The sequence below is a fragment of the Tamandua tetradactyla genome, chromosome 25 (genome assembly GCF_023851605.1).
Source record: "Tamandua tetradactyla isolate mTamTet1 chromosome 25, mTamTet1.pri, whole genome shotgun sequence".
NCBI lineage: Eukaryota > Metazoa > Chordata > Mammalia > Pilosa > Myrmecophagidae > Tamandua > Tamandua tetradactyla.
In genome coordinates this window covers 25,226,923-25,239,466 of record NC_135351.1, presented here as the reverse complement: position 1 = coordinate 25,239,466, position 12,544 = coordinate 25,226,923, and the positions used below count along the sequence as shown (strand labels likewise).

The 12,544-nt window shown below is 36.1% G+C and overlaps 1 long non-coding RNA gene across 3 annotated transcripts in view; it reads right to left on the bottom strand.

The window, feature by feature from the left end:
• The window catches only part of LOC143669098 (uncharacterized), a 526,175-nt gene that overhangs the window by 22,462 nt on the left and 491,169 nt on the right, over positions 1 to 12,544 (bottom strand). The window lies entirely within an intron of this gene.

Here is a 12,544-nt window from a genome sequence, read left to right as displayed (position 1 = left end):
GGATGGTATTTGTAGACTAGAGAGCTTAAGAGTTAGATCATGCAGGGAGCTTCACTATTGGTGGTAACCAAGATATGTGATATAAAAAAAAAGGGTATGGATAGCTGAGATAAGATAAAAGATCTTTAAAGGAGAGGTCAAGGAATTGAGAAGCCAGGTGTATGAGTTAGGGTTCTCTAGAGAAACAGAATCAACAGGAAACACTCACAAATACAAAATTTATAAAAGTGTCTCACATAACCATGGGAACGCAGAGTCCTTAATCCACAGGGCAGGCTGTGAAGTCGACAATTCCAGTGGAGGGTTTGGATAAACTCCATAGGAGAGGCTCACCAGCCAAAGCAGGAAGAGAGCCTGTCTCTTCTGAATCCTCCTTAAAAGGCTTCCAGTGATTAGATTAAGCATCACTCATTGCAGAAGACACTTCCCTTGACTGATTACAAATGAAATCAGCTGTGGATGCAACTGATGTGATCATGATTTAATTCTATGAAATTGTCCTCATTGCAACAGACAGGCCAGCACTTGCTCAACCAGATAAACAGGTACCACCACTTGGCCAAATCAACACATGAACCTGACCATGACAGGCCACCCCTTGTCAACTTGGTGCTATAGTTATGACCTTAAACCATACCTAATTTCTAAATAACAAATAATAAAACACAAATTTTTCTTTTACCTAACAATACTCAACTGTCCTGCATATAACTGGAATCACATTAAATCTCTCCAGAATAGGGTGCAAGTCCTTGGGTAATATTCATTCTTAAACTTGATATCTTACAACTTAAATAGTATAACAGGAACAAAACAGCATTATAGTCCTTGTTTCTGTAACTGATCACATGGTTGTAGTTCATATTTATCACTACCTTCTTCCACTACCCATTCCCTGTTCCCTTTACCCTCAGCAAGCACTTCAGCAGGCCATGGTTCTTTGCCTGGTGGGGTGACCCAAACCTTCATTCCTGAAGTTTCAGAGCCATTGATAGTCCTGTCTGGATTGGGTTGTTGCAGTTTCCCATGGATTTTAATCACAGGGCATGGTAGTACTAAAAGATGCCCTAGGGGATCTCCTATATTCCAAGAAAACTCTTCTTTACCTCCACTGTGTAGTTGCAGTCCTATTTCCCCCTGATAGTCAGGGTCAATCACCCCAGCCAAAAATGTAATCCCCTTCTCAGCTTGTTGATCCAGGGGCATGAGTAGCCCAGAGTGACCAGGTGGCAGTCTTAGGTTCCAGTTCAGTGGAATCATTTTTGTTTCTCCTGGTGGAGGCATGCACTTCCCCTTTTGGAACTAAAACATGTAGACCAGCAGAGCTCAGTGTCGCAGGAAAAGGAAGCAAAAATTTTCCTAATGGATCACTAGGGCTAATAGTGAGTGGTACCCTTGGTTCCTGGACCCATGGATCCTGGCTATGGGAGAAACAGCACCATACAGTGGACACTGATTCAGAGCATATACAGCTTCCTGGAGAACATTACCCTAGCCCTTCATGGTATTGCCACCTAGTTGGCACCGTAGTTGAGTTTTCAAAAGGTCATTCCACCGCTCTATCAATCCAGCTGCTTCTGGATGATGAGGAACATGGAAAGACCAGAGAATTCCATGAGCAAGTGCCCATTCCTGTACTTCATTGGGGTACACTGTTGCATGCATTGGTTAGAGCTCATTGATAAATCAACTTCAGTTTTGTGTATTTCATTGTATGTTAATTTACCTAAAGAGAAACAAAAAAGGAAATATAGAACTATTAGTTAATGAAATATATGCTGAAGTGCTTAGGGACACATCTAAAAATAAAATGGATTAGATGGACACATATATGAAGAAGTGAGTAAAGTAAACATGGTAATTACTAAATGAAGACAGTGTATATATGGATGTTCACTTTAAACTTCTTTCACCTTTGCAATATGTTTGAAAATGTCTATAATAAATATTGTAAGGTAAATAAAAAATCCAATCTGAGGTCACACAACTGGTACATGTCAATGCCATTTAGCTGTGTTTAACCATTATATTCAACTACCAGACTGAATCAAAGGTGTAAGCTGATAAAAGAGATCTCTGAAAAAATTTTACATTATTTACCAGAATATGTAAATAGGAGCCCTTTCTCTTTTTACAGTAGGTCTTACAAAAATTTCATTTAAAGTACCTGGTCATATATATTCAAGAAAGCTCACTTCATACTAGAGAAAATTAAGCTGTACCCTAAGCATCTATCCCTTGAGTATTATCTAAAGAATTAAATTATGGGTCAAAAATGTTATACACCTATATGGTAAAAGGTATTCTAAACTAATTTAAGAGATGAGTAACAGTTCAGGTGGAAATACTTTTAATCTGAAATAGATAAAACATCCTAACATACGGAGAACTTCTGCAGATTCATAAGATAAATACAAACCTATATCAAAATGGAAAACTGCATGATGTGAAATTTTTGTTATTTGACCACTTTGTAGTATAAAAATGTTCTACATGAACAACTTTGAAACATGATCTGATAATTCATAAAAATACAACTGCAAACAGCTTATCTTACAAGCCTACGGAAAGAGATTTTTTTTTATCACTATTAGTCATGTAACAAAAATAAAACAAAAATAACATTATTTCTCTTCCACCATATTAACAATTTTAATAGTATGTTGGTCAAGAGGCAGGGAAACGGAAACTCATGCACCTTGCTTCTCTGCTTATGTTTTCCTTATCTGTTTTCTATTAATTGATTACATTTTGTTTATTCTACTTTTTCCCCTCCTACTTATTTGGAGGTTCTACAATCATGTTATATTCTTTATGCTCCTCTGCAATTATAGAAGGTGACTATTTCTACTGCTGCAGACCTGAGCCAATGGCATGTGAACCTCATCGGTTGCCGATTACATCTACAGTTGGCCAGGAGGTGTGCCTGCTGCAATGAATGATGTTTGATTTAATTGGCTGGTTCTTAAATGAGAGAGCTCAACGAAGCACAGCCCAAGCAGCTCAGCATATACCTCATCTCGGCGCAGGCCAGTGGAGATGCAGAAAGGAATCATCCCGGGGAAAGTTGTTAGAACCCAGAGCCCTGGAGAGAAAGCCAGCAGAGATCACCCTGTGCCTTCCCACATAAGAAAGAACCTCAGTTGAAAGTTAGCTGCCTTTCCTCTGAAGAGCTATGCATTAACTAAATAAATCCCCTTTGATTGAAAGCCAATCTGTCTCTGGTGCATTGCATTCCGGCAGCTAGCAAACTGAACACCAGGGTATGGAAAGATAAACTACATTTATATATTAATTAGTAGAGGTAACAACCCCAGTGTTTCAGTGGTGAGAAACCAATCCCCACATTTCTAATGTATGAAGACTTGTAACTCAGAGACTCTGTAAGGTTGCTCTTTCCATTCAGTGACTTAAGGACCCAGGCTGATTTCCATTTTGGACCCTAAATCTTGACATGTGGTATCTGTCAAAAAGGAATTCACTGTCAAAAGGGAAGACACAGATGTAAATGGCACATTGGCTTGTAAATGTCTCAGCTCAGGGGTGATACTCATCATTTCCACTCACCATTTCATTGGCCAGAAGCAGTCTTGCAGTCCCACTTACCTGCACCAAGTGTAGGATAACACATGGAATATTTGGTGAATACTTCTGGTTGCCACAGTGTGGATATTTAATTATTAAGAATTATCAGAGAGGTAATGTTTGAGGGAGATATGGTGAACCAGGTGTTAAATTCTTCAAAGAAAAAAGGGAATTGACTCAGAGGTCATAGAAGTTAATGATTACAACAAAAGAATTAGCAGATAGTAAAGACCGGCTCAGCTGGTACATATTATCATCCTGATGTACTTAAACTCTGTCTGAAGTCTAGACATAAAATGAAATATTCCATCATGTAGATATTTCCTAAGGCAGTAAATTTTTAAGCTGTTCAGGAATGGACTGTTGATAAATCTGATTAAAACAGAGTTAACCATATTTCCTACATGGATTACCAGCTTTTCAAGAATGAAAATATGGGAACAATAAAATTTTACTGATCATAATTTATTCTTTCCTTGATGATTTAGAAGGCACCTTTAACTCCTGTTGTGACTTAGGGATATGCCTATGAACATCAATTATAATTGAACTGCGGATGTGCACAGCTATAACTTATATGGGCTCTCAGCATGCTGGGACCTCAAGCAGGGAAGCAAGAAGAGTAATGACTAACAGGGAAAGAAAGAGTCTAGAGCTGGGGGAACTAACCAGGTGGTGGAACTTGCCTCCAAGAGTAAAATCAGCACTTGAAATAATAAAGTAAAAGATGATTCCAGAACGTAGCCACCTGGGGATGAAATGGAGCTCCTCTTATGCTTTAAAAATATATCCCTTGGTTGGCTTTGGGTAGGGCTTAGCCAAGAGATTATTTTCTTGGGAAGGGGCGGGGGTGGGCAAGGGCAGATGGGGAAATAAAAGGTAAAGGAGAGTTATGAATTACTCTGTTAGAATGTGTTGCAGCAGTGCTCTCTCTCCATGCTGCATGATTACATGCTCCACTCCATCTATTTCCCAAGGCTTGTCTTTATGCTTCCCTATTTGGAGGCAAGGCCAATATCAAGCTAGGTTGACACAAGGGGATTAATTTTGTAACACAACTAAAATCACAGAAAAGAGTCAAAGAATATTTTAGATTAATAAAAGATTGACTTAAATTCTTATTGTTTTGTAGATGTTTTGTCTTCCTCAACTCCATTCTCTACCCCATGAATCTAAATCTCTTGTTAGTTCCATAATGGAAAGCTAAATTTTAAATTGGAATTCAACCTGGACTGAATGATTGAGGACAAAAGGAAGTGAATCTCTGCCTGGGGTGAGGTGAGAGGAAGGAGGCAGAGCTAAGAAGCTTAAGATACTAAGGAGTCTTCTGGAAACTGAGGACAGAGTTCACCTGGGGAGGCTTCCAGACAGACAAGTAGGGGACAAATGTACAGAAAACTCCAGGAATTACTGGCAAGATGCCACCCACTCAGTAGCGAGTTAGAAGCCCTAAGTAGGGTGGAAAAGTACAGATGCCACCCAAGGAGGAACAGTGATTAGAAGAGAAGGCTTAGCAATGCAGAAGAGATAAGACATTTTCAAAGATACCTAACAGAATTGGGTAAATTATCAGTCACTTCAAGAGGAATTTTATTCAAGAGCTCCTTTTAATAATAAAGCTATTTATAGTGATTTGTATCTTAAAATTATTTTGATTTTTAAAGTAAAAAGAAATTGAAGGGGGCGCAGGGGTAACTCAGTGGTAGAATTCTCACCTGCCACGTGTGGGAACTGGGTTCAATTCCTGGCCCATACACTACCTCCCACCAAAAAAGTCTACAAATGGTGCTGCAATAATGGGATAGTCACATGGAAAAAAAGTGAAATGTGACCCCACCATACAGCATACGAAAGAAAAAAAGAAATTGAAACATAATTTGCCTTAAGCCTTTAAGAAGTTCAACTTGAAAATCTTATCTATTTATACATCTAGTAAATGTTATATAAAGTAAGAATGACTTTTGAAGGGAGCTTTGATTAATATTTGATCAACTCAAGTCACACAAAATAAATTTCCCTTAAAACAACCAGTCTCACTTAAAAAGCTACTTAAGTCATTTTAAAATTAAAATTTTAAACCAAATATATAAATTAAAACACTCTATTTCACATACTGATTGGGGAAATGTATGATCTTAACAAGCACAATCATTCCAAATTCTGAACAAGTGTCTAAAGCTTAAATAAATTAAACTTACAAATACAGTAAATTTAAAATTCTCCTAAGCATTCCAATACTGATTACAAATTTACTACTCCACATTTCAACAAGATTGGAAAGTTTACAAGAATCAATTGCACATTTAAAATTGGAATAAAAAAACTAATTTCTTGGATCTTGTTTAGAGCTTTTCTATTCAAACTATAGACAGAGAACAGCAGTAGCATGGACATAATTTAGAGTTTATTAGAAATATGGACTCTCAGGCTCCACCCGGAACCAAATGAATCAGAATCTAGAGTTGTAGTGTAAGGGAGGGAAGTAGAGGATATTCCTTCAGTTTTTGAGCTGATATATGGGGTAGGAGCACATGGTCCATCCATACTTCCTTCTTTCCTTTTTAATGGTATACAGCAATCTAGAAAGCAAATTATACCATCAAACTCAGATTGAAGTGTTCTAACTAAATGGAGCAGGAATACTACAGTTGAAAAGAACTAAGGACTGCTAGTGAAGGGCCATTATATGGCTGATTCTAAGGACCATAAGAGGAAGAAAAGTAATAAGACAATGAAACCTTCACTGGATGGAAGTTAATTGTCTGAATCAGCTGCATAAATTATAAACTCATGGTAAGAGTTATTTATGAGTCAAGGACTAAAGCCTTCTGGAAAGTGGAATGGGTAGTGCTGCAGGTTGGCATAGTCACATTTCTTGATCCAAAAATGAAGATGATAGGTATAAAAGCACATTTTGACCATGACATAAATAATAACCCAGACTACATGAACAGAGTCCGCCTTACACTGAGGCTAGCTGGGTTAGTGACTGGTGCCCCATCTGTAAAGAGGAGCAAGATCAATTAGGTGTAAAATATTCACAAAACAGGTCTTACCTTATGAAGTTCTGGCTACTCTGCTGATAGAATGGTAACTTTGGAAAGCAAAGCCTGTCACTAATGCCCCATTGTGATGGCCAGGTTCAAGTGTCAGCTTGGCCAGGTGATGGGGCCCAAATGTCTGGTCAGGAAGCACTGGCCTGTTACTGCAAGGATGTTTTGTGGCTGGTTTATTAAATCATCAGTCAGTTGACTGCAACTGTGGCTGATTACTTCTATGATCAACTAAGGGTGTGTCTTCTGCAACTGAGAATTCAGTCAGTTGGATTTGACTCAATCAGTTGAAGACTTTTAAGGGAGGAGAATTTTCACTGCTTCTTTAGCCAACCAGCCTCTCCTGTGGAGTTCATTGAGACCCTTCATCGGAGTTGCCAGCCTCATAACCTGCCCTATGGATTCTGGACTCTTGCATCCCCACAGTTGCATGAGACACTTTTATAAATCTCAAATTTATGGATATCTCCTGCTGGTTCTGTTTCTCTAAAAAACCCTGACTAATACACTTATCAATAATGAAAACATGGAAGCAGGTCTTTCAAACTCATGGTATGCTGGAGAGGTAAGGCTCTGGCTGTGGCTTGAAAAGGAAGGAAAAGGTGACAGTATCAGAACAGATCATATGGGAGGCATCAAAATATCTGGGGAAAGTGAAAATAAATAAATAAATAAATAAATAAATAAATAGCTGGGGAAAGTGAAGAAGCAAGGAGGATGGGGTCTGAGTAAAAACAGCAATATTTCTTAAGGCCAAACTATAGATTAACTTTTAAAACATGCTTTTCTGGAGTACATATAATTTCAAACCACCACAGCACTCTTTGACTCCTGGAGGCAGAACTTCATTTTCATCCTAGTATCATTTTATCATTTAAGGTCCTCTGTTTTATAGCAGACTACAACTTCTAGAAGGCCAAAGGCTCACAGTTCTCTAGGAAGAACCTTATTTTTTGTTATGTAATCGCTAGACTATTTCCTCTAGTCAAGCCAAACCCTTATTAATGTCTTTTTTCTCTTTTTCCTGGATGGGACTGAATTATCAGAGATCTGTTTGAAACCGAGGTTCTGGCTATAACAGATAAATATGTTTTAATTCCAACAATCCATATACTTCTGAAAATCACTGCAAGGACAAATGAAAAACTTTGAGAGAACAGAACTGAGTTCCTTTTCATTTGAAAAAATAAATCTGGAATAACTATGAACGACTTTAGCCATTTAATTAATCATCTTTCTAATTTAGAATGCTAAATACATGAATAGATTAAAGTAACCACATTGACTGACTTATATTTCAAATATTATCATTACTCATTGTAAAGTAGTTTTAGGCAAAAACTACTGGCTAAAATGGGAAAATTTCTAATAAATTGTACCAATTGAATAATCTGTATAGTCAGTTGCCAATACAGAGTGTCATATTTTTTCCTAAGGATTAACTAGTGGTAACAAGCAGAGGTTGAACTTAAGGTGAAGAGAAGAAGAAGGTGAGAGAAATAGAATAGAGTTAATGTTTTCTTGAACTCAGGACTGCTGGACAGTATTTCCTCTATATATTTTCAGGCTGCAAATTTTCTAAGAAATCAATTAATCATTAAGATGATTATACTAGAGTACAGTGGGCTGTGATACATATAACAGATTTTCTTGGACTTTACATTTAACAGCACTGTTTTATTCAAGATCATTTGTGTGTTACACCATGGACCTCTAACTTCAGCAGTTGCCCTAGTCAGAGAAGAATTACTGTTTCCTTTCAATTTGTGATTTAGAGAATGTTTTGGAGATAAAGCTTTTTAAAAAAAATCAACCTCAGATGGTCCCAGAGCAGTTGCTTTTATAATTAAGTCACTTTTGGAAGAACTTTACTGAAGTTGATGAAAAGGCAAAGATCCATTGACCCATCTCCAATCTAGATTTTGTTGGAAACAGACCTCCTCCTTCGAATTATAAGTTCTTAGATCTCAGTTTAATTTTTTTGTTTTATTGCATTTTTGCTACATTGCACTTTGCAGATACTGTATTTTTTACAAATTGAAGGATTGCAGCAACCCTTCATCAGCAAATCTATCAGTGCCATTTTTCCAACAGCATGTGTTCATTATGTGTCTCTGTATCATATTTTTATGCATTTTTACTGAGATATATTCACATACTATACAATCTTCCAAAATACACCATCAATGGCTCACAGTATCATCACATATTTGTGTGTTCATCACCATAACCAATTTCAGTACATATTCATTACTCCAAAAAAGAAAAAAGAAAAAGAATACCCCAAATATCCCATGCCCCTTATCCCCGTTAGTCATTTATTTTCTTGTCTTGATTTTCTTACTCATCTGCCCATATACTGATTAAAGAGAGTTTCAGTCACACTGTAAAAGCAATATAGTTACACAATCATTATCAAGAATCAAGGCTAATGGATTGCACTCCAACAGTTTCAAGTTCTTCCTTCTAGCTATTCTAACACACTAGAAACTAAGAAGGAATATCTATATAAGAATAACCCTACAGGCTGACATCTCAACTCTATTTTAAATCTCTCAGCCACTGAAACTTTGTTTCATTCCTTTATTCCCTTTTGGTAAAGAAGGCAATTTTATTAATAATTACATTTTCTATAGTACTTCACTTTACAAAGCACTTTTTCACTATCTCATTAATTTTTCAAATCATTAAAATAATTTAATGTAGTAGTGTATAAGTTTCCTACCGCTGATATAACAAACTACCACAAATTTAGTGGCTTAAACAACAATTCATTATCAGACAACTCTGGAGGCCAGAAGTTCAAAATAGGTATCATTGGGCTAACATCAAGATTTTGCAGGGCTGTATTCCTTCTGGAGACTCTAAGGGAGAATCTATTTCCTTGCCATTTTTCAGATTCTAAAAAATGCCTGCATTCCTTGCCCATGGCCCTTCCAGATCTTCAAATTCTGCAATGTTTAGCAAAGTTTTTCTCATATGCACAACTCTGACTATGCTTTTGTCATCTCAGCTCCTTCTCCTAATCAGATTCCCCTGCTTCTCTCTTTCACTTATAATGACCATTGTGATCATATTGGGCCCACCAGGATAATACAAGATAATTTCCCTATTTCAAGGTCCTTAATTTAAGCGCATCTTCAAAATCCCTTTTGCTGTGTAAGGTAAATAATCATAGGTTCCAGGGACGAGGGCGTGTACATCTTTGGAGGGCCATTCTGTCTAGCACAGATTGCAATATTTTAAATTTTTTTATCATTGGTGGTGGTGATTTTAAGAGTAGAATTATTTATAAATGAGTAAAAGAAGACTAAAGGAGACCTACTGACTTAATCACAATCACTCTGATAATATTAATCACAATCACCAGTTCAAAAACATTGTGATTTAAAATTGGTGTTCAGATGTTAATTCACTGCTTGTTCTATTCCATGGTGACACTTTAATCCAATACAAAATTTCCTATAAAGCATTTTTATTGAACCTGGACTGGCATGTTCAGCAACTCTTCTAGGCCATTCTCTAAAATTTTAACAATAGAGCATATTGTTAATCCCCAGCATTCTTTCAAGCTACTCACTTAATTAATGGCAAAAGGGTAAAATCTAATGGTGATAGCTCTGATAAAGTACATACCCACATATTTCCTTATACACAGGAAAGAAGAGTTGTGAGTTCCCATAGCATAATGGAACATGCTTAAATATTAATATTTTCATATATCCTTGCATAATCATATAGATCAGCAAGGAAGACAACTAAAGTCATCCATAACTCACACTTAAAACATGTTAGATGTGGAAGGCAAGGGGAAATGTCAGAAAAATGCTGATACACTATGGCTCCTTCCATCACCAAGAGTAATAAAGTACTCTGTGACTGAGGAGAGTCATGTCTTCTATTAGCATCTATAAAACTGTGCAGACTATCTTGTTAGCTTGCATGTAGGGCAAGATCTCAAACCCTATACAGTTTCTGACAGTTTTAAGGGTATAATAACAGTAAAGTTCAGGGTAAATCTAAATAAACATTGACTATAAATAAAAATAATAAATACCAATTTATTATATGGTGAGGGAGGAAAACAGGCAATAGATTAAAATTACAAAGAAAAGATGTAGGTAGTTTGGAGTTAAAATATAGAGATAAAATAAAGAGATAAAATATAGAAGTAACCACAATAAATATAAATGGATAAAACTTGCTTATCTGAAGACAGGGATTTTCACAAAAAAGAAAGCCCACTATATTATTTCAAGAGCTACACTATGACACAAAAAATTGAAAATAAGAAAATGGAATAAGACATAATAGGAAATCATAACCAAGTAAAACTTTCATAGTAATATTTATATCAGATAAGAAATTAAAATTTAATAAATATGTAAAAAATATCTGGCATTTAAATAAAGTAATGCTTCTCTGAGTTAGGGTGCTTCATATTCATTTTCTTAAGGATGTTTAAAAAAAAAGCTGTGCACTTTCACTTACTGTAGAGATTTTAACTTATGTGAAATCATGAAGCTGATGTATTCCTTCATTAAAAGAGATAGAAACACACAAATAGCCCAGACAGAAAGTGAATTTTATGTTAGTTTTCTCAATACAATTCTAACTTGCACAAAATGATAATATAAAGAGTTAATGTAGTTAATGAGGGAATAACCCAGACCCTCTGAATGTAGCAATGTTAATATTTTTCCTACTTGCTAGAAATGCCCTAAAATAACCCCTTCAGTCAGAAAAATAATCACTATAGATATTTTTTAAATCTACTCTAAAAAGATTATGAATAGACCTGTGCCCAAAGGATAACCCCCTTACTCCTTAATGAAAACAAGAGTAGATAAATAAAAATATATAGGCAGATAAAAATTAAAATTAAAAAACACATTTAAAAAAGGCTGAATTGTAAAGAATGACTATTCACTCAGAGTTCTTTGTTCTACAAAATGCCTAAGTAAATAATCTTCAACCCTATACTATCCCCACACCAATGAATGAACTGTTGCTGTGATTTACTTTTCTGTTTTTAAATTTGTTTTGTACTAAATCAGTTGTTCTAGCCCCAGAGTAGAAATTTTTCTCACACAATTAGTGGGTTAAATGAATCACATTGCTGAATCCTAGAGGAAGTCTCAAACTTTCAACTAGTTAGAGCCATTAGAAAGATTTTCTACACTACTGCTTGTCAATGTGTTGTCGGAAGTGCAAATTTTCAGTTCCTATCATCCCAGGCCTACTGAATCAAAAACTCTGATTCAGAGTGAGGCTCAGCAACCTGTGTTTTAACAAGACCTCCAGGTGAAACGCTTTGCCCAAGGACTCTGATTCTCTGAGTAAGTTGAATACTGGCTTCCAAAATCCAACAACAAAATACACAAAAAGATAATGACAAATGGCAGAAAGGAGTAGAGGATTCTCCGGATCTTATTTCCCTTATATATATCCATACAAGAGTGAGCCAAATATTGCACTTCAATCTTTAAAACTGGTAGGAAATTCAGAGGATTTTACATTTTCCCAACATGGTATTCTTAACCGATAGAGCAATATAAGAATTTCTCTATCGTGATCTAGTTGTTACATAGGACAAGACAAATAAACAGGCTTGTGAAATGGTGAATTCTTCCAACTTATAGTATCTTTAGAAGGAGACCTACCAAGTGGTCAGAGAGGAATTTATTCCTATTCGTTTCAAAGTGTAGGCATTTTAAATAAGAAGATCTTTTAATAGCTCCATGAATAAAAGCAAAGCTGAGCAGACATTTTTAAGTACAATTGAAGTCAATATATTTGCTGTGTGCATGTTATTCAGAGGAGGTGCAGAGACATTGGTTTGTTTAGGGCTCAGATCAGCTTTGGGTTGTGACAAATACAAGTGTCAAACATAAAAGTGGAGATAT